The sequence below is a fragment of the Condylura cristata genome, unplaced genomic scaffold (genome assembly GCF_000260355.1).
Source record: "Condylura cristata isolate star-nosed mole 26May11 unplaced genomic scaffold, ConCri1.0 scaffold00025, whole genome shotgun sequence".
Lineage (NCBI taxonomy): Eukaryota > Metazoa > Chordata > Mammalia > Eulipotyphla > Talpidae > Condylura > Condylura cristata.
The window spans coordinates 26,820,568-26,825,725 of NW_004567126.1; positions in this window are offsets into that span (position 1 = coordinate 26,820,568).

A 5,158-nucleotide genomic window follows, 5' to 3' on the forward strand; every position below is an offset into this window, starting at 1 on the left:
CACAGCAGCTCTGCTCCCCCCGAAGCGAGGCGAGGTCGCCGGCCGGTGAGGCGGCAGGAGCCGCGCCTGGCCCGGACCCGCCCGCCGCCCGCGTGGCGTCTTCCGGGCGGCCAGGGCTGCTCTTTTTCTGCTTGGTCCACTCGTCCACCCCGGACACAAAGGGGAGGAGTGGCCACACTGAGTCTTTGAATGAGCGAATCAATGGACTCTCGGGCTCTCCGCTTTTAATGTGCAAGGCGGAGTCCCAGAGGCGCGCAGGGTGTCAGTGCGTGTGAGTCACGCTCCGAGGGTCCTTCCACCCCCTTCGGGTGTCTGAGTTGTTGCGGCGGGCAGGGAGGGCCTCGCGAGTAGAGTCACCGCCTAGATTTGCGTGGATTTCCGTGGCTTGAGTCTGATGGGTTTGAAAGGGCAACTCCGTGCTCCACCAAGGAAATGTCAGAGCAGTGTGAAGGGAAGCGGGTATGCAGGCCAGATGCTTGAGTTCTTTGGAGCTGTGGAAAGCAGATTGCAGGCTTTCGTGAAATTCCGTAGAACTTGTTAGGTGTCTCTACCTAGAGGGTGGAGCTTTGTCCTGAATCCCTCATTCCCAGATCTCCTTTACCTTTGCAACTTCTTACAGCTTGTCCTGCTGGTTTCAAGATGTTGCCTGTCAGGATTTGCTAATTTATGTCCAGCCAACTGGCACCTGTTTTATCACCAAAGAGACAACAAGCAGGATAACCCAGTGCAGCCTGCAGATCCCGTGGATACGTGTCTGCTGTGTTTAGTTTGAGATGTACTTTCCATGTCTCTAAAGATCAGATTCTCAGACCTAGGGTCAAAGTTTTTCTTCTATAACGTGTATGGTCTTTGATTTCTAAAGTAATTTTGTGATGTCATAATGAATGGGAAGATTTTTAGAAAGAAAAGAAGACGGAAAACTAAGGAAAAACGAACTTACCCATTCTCACTATGAATGAAGGAATATAACTTCCAATGAAACTCCACTTTAAAAATATTTGCAAAGATTTTGCTTAAATGGTAATACACAAACTTAAGGGAGCAACGAGAGACCCTAAAATAGTGACCTTCCTCCCTTGGTGGGGGCACAACTTGCTTAAAGTCTTCTGGGAAATACTTTTCCAAACCTATCAAGTGTCTTAAACATAATGTACAAAAGTGAGTTCCAATGGCTGGGAATAAATTCTAAAAGGTATCATTTCTAGGTTTTTGTTCTGAGAAAATGATCAAAATGTGGCTAAAGATTTATATGCAAGGATACTCTTGTAGCATTACAGTTATGCAGTAGGAGATGAAGTGGTCATCTCTAAGGTAATTGCTAAATAAATCATTGTGGGGTGCTAGAGGAGATTTCCTCTTACCTCTCTGCAGCCTTTTTGTACTGGCTAATCAATGGAATTAGTCAGATTAGAAGCAAGGAATAGATTTCACTATAAACATGGAGAAGGTATATGGAGCAAAGAGAACAGGGGCCTGGGTCCTTAATGATAAAGGGGAGAAATCAGAGATCAGCTGCTCTAATTAATTATGCCAGCCCTGCCTACAGATAGTTTTCTCCAATAGAACAGCAACTTCAGATGAAAATCCTCATTCAGGGTCGTACCCCAGTTTTTATTCTTTTAGGTCACTAATGAATGGAGTGGTAAGTTTACCTGTGAGACTGAGGTTATTTTAGCTCAAAACAACCCACAGGCCAAAGGAATCAGCTGGAGGAAGCCTCTCCTCTAGCATGGGGCATTCATGTGATGGAATACTTGACCGTCACTAAAGGTGACATTTTCAATTCCATTTACATGAGGTCTCAAAAGGAGTAAAATTCCTAGAAACAGAGAGTTAAGGACTTCCAGGGCAGCTAGAGAAGGAAATGGCAGTTGTTGGATGAGAGGGAAAGTTCCAGGCGTACAAAATGTAAAAGGTCTAGAGATTAGTTGCCCAATCTGAACCATACATTTAAAGAGGATTAAGTTGATCAACTGAATATTTTACCATAATTAAAATTAATTAAAAAGTTAAATGACTTTTAAAGAGATCATTTAATAATGTGTATCTAGGTCAAGGATGCAATAAACAGGAAAGAAGTGAGGTTTCATTCACATTTTATAATGTGAATTCATCACATTATTCATCCGTGTAATCAGCCTTTATAACATGAGAGTAAGGAATGCTTTGCATTTCTTTTCCCAAAAAAAGTTTCTTCCAAAATGATCATAAAGGTTTTGCAGATCAGGAAAAAGGCCATAGGAAATAAGAAAAGTAAGACTCCACCTTGGTTTTGAGATAACTTCACTTTCATCCCATGAGGTTCTCTGTGCTTCCTTCCAGGACACTTGAGTTCTAGTGTCCATTTAAAAAGTGGCCCTATATTTCTGGAAAGCTCACCCAATCTGTGACTTATATTATCTGCCACCATCACTCACTTGCAAATCTTGAAAGCTTTCCTTCCTCAAGAATGAAGTGAAAGATTCAACTTTTCCTGGAGCTATGGACCATCATAAAGGACTGACCCACACCCACTTACTGATTATCACCCCCACTTCAAGGCATTGCCTTTGTGAGCAGCTTGAAGGGTCTCTACCTGGGAAGCTCAAACTGGAGTCCACAGAGGTTGGGGGGTTCTGTGATCTTGGTGGGGAAAAGTCTGCCTACTTTTCATTTTCAGCTTCCTCTGACTTACGTTGAAGACTTCCTTCCACTGTGGAGGTAGGCCGGCAGCTGGCAGGGTGCCTGGCAGACAGGCCCATAACGTTCTTCCTGTAGAAGAACGTGTGGTGGGAGGGCGGCCGGACTGTGGAACACTATCGTCTCCTTAGTCTGCTGTCCTTCCTAAGTCCTCTCACCTCCTAGCTCTGTAGCACTTTAATATTTTAAACTCTGTCTTTTGTTCTCCTGAATTATTTCGTGAGGTAGGAAGGATAGATAGTATTTTCTTCACTCTACCTGTGAGAAATTGAAGATGGAAGCCTCAGTGAAGGTAAAATGACATGCCTGTGACCCCCATGGGCAAAAGGTATCACCGTCAAGACCAGACCCCCAACCCTGGGAAGGCCAGGGCTCTCTGCCTTTTAGTGAACCCACTGTTATAGGGCTGTCGTGCATCAGTTTTCACTCAGGTGCTGGAGCGCCCCATGGTGGGTGGCCAGCCAGGCTTCTGGGGTGGATTCCATTTAGCTTCAGAGCATTCTTTGCGTAGGCCAAAGTCGGGGTCCACTTTTTTGGTGCAGCTGCAGTGGGCTGTGGTGTACATCTTGAACAACGGGAGGTGATGACTCCAACTGTTCCTGCAGGTACCCCAGGTTAGGCCTCCACCTTCTGCAAACCTGCAGGCTAATGTTGCCCAGTCTTCAAGGCAGACTCAGGATGGACTGTGAAAGGAATCAGACTGTGTTCAGATGTTGGCTGTGCTTCTCATCATAGATGTGACCTTGAACAAGTGTCTTACTGTCCTGGAACCTTGGTTTCCTGGTCTGTAAAATGGGGGATGACAAACACCTACCTCACTTGTTCTTGGAGGCAATAAGAAAAATGTATCTGACAATCACAAGCTCAGGGAATGGCACCTAAGTGCTAAGTGAGTGAATATTTTATTTTTAAAAATGCATTTTGATTTATTTCCAAATGAATCTTCAGAGCATCTGATGCCTATGACCTGATAAGGCTGATGCTGCTGGCCTTCCTTTGTCTCCATCCTCACTGCATTCCTTTTCAGTTAGCCCTGACTCCTAAAGGAACTTGAATTTGTGAAGTAGAAAAACTCAAGCTGAGAGACTATTCTGTTAGCTCCAGGAAAATGAGAATTGACTTTCCTTCCATTGGCAGCTGTTCGAAACTGCATCTTCTCATTTTCTCTTTTGTGAAACTAGAATTGCTCATTTCTGTTATTTTTGCATTGTTCCTAATATTAATCTCATGCCAGCAATGACAGGAGCAAGAAAGATTACTATAAAAATAACTGAACATTTAAAATATGCATTTCCGATGACTATATTTTGACATGTGTATTTGAAATATTAAATGTATTTTCATATATTTATTAGCCTCTTATAATGCATGGTATATTAGTGACCCAAAAAAAAAAAAAGGTTATAACTGAGGGAACCATAGGAATTTAGTCTCATACTTTCAATGTAAAAATAGGGAAACGTTATGGAGTTAGTATTCTTCTATAAATCCAGCTTTCTTCCCCCTTCCCCAAATCATGCAGTCATTAATGTCTTGCATTTATCTGTCTTATTTAAGATTAAAAATTTATGTAGAACAGGACTGTTTGATTAGGTAACAGGAAAACTTCTGTGCTGCTTGGGGACATGGAAGGGAGATAATATACGGCAGAAAAAAGAAGTCTGGACTACAGTAACATTAGTCAGAGGTTTTTTTTGTTTGTTTTAAACCTCTGAAAGTCAGCTAACACACTTTGAAATGAGAAGGGGAAGTTGTTAATTAGGCATCATCTACCCTGGAATAGAAAACCCATTGAATTTTGGAGTTAAATCATCCTTGTATAAGTCTTCTATTTCAACCAGAGGAAACAAATTTAAAGAAGTAAACTCTGTAATTTACCAAGAGGTATGCGTGTGTGTGTGTGTATGTTGGTTTCTTTGTGACAGTCTGGTAAGTGGCTGTAATCTATTTCTACTAAAGAAAATGGGCTTAGACGTACAGCTTGAAATTTGGGTTAATGAAAGGGAAATTGCCTCAGAAATGACAGTTATTAAATACTGAAATGGTTTAAAAGAAAATTGGTGTATATTTTACAAGGAGAAAGTTAGATTGCCTTTGAGCTCTGTAGCAAGGTGCCAAATACTATATTAGTATTACTAAATGAAAGAGCTGGTGGCTTTTTAACCTTAGAGGCTTTAAGCCTACCCAAGAGAAAAGAGACCCAAGATGTAAAAAGTTAATCTCTTCCTTGATGTTTTATAAGTTGATTTTGCTCATTCAATCATCCTTTATTGAATGATTAATGAATCACATGTTCAGTCAGTCCCTGGTTTGAAGGCATAAGCCAGACATAACTCCTGGCCTGAAGGATCTTTCCAAACTAAATTGTTTTTGTTATTGATGCTACAGAAAAAGATAGCTTCTATGTGGAAACATCTGCCCAAATAACTGATAAGACAGAATGACTATGAAACAGCAGAATTATTAATATTTTTTTCTT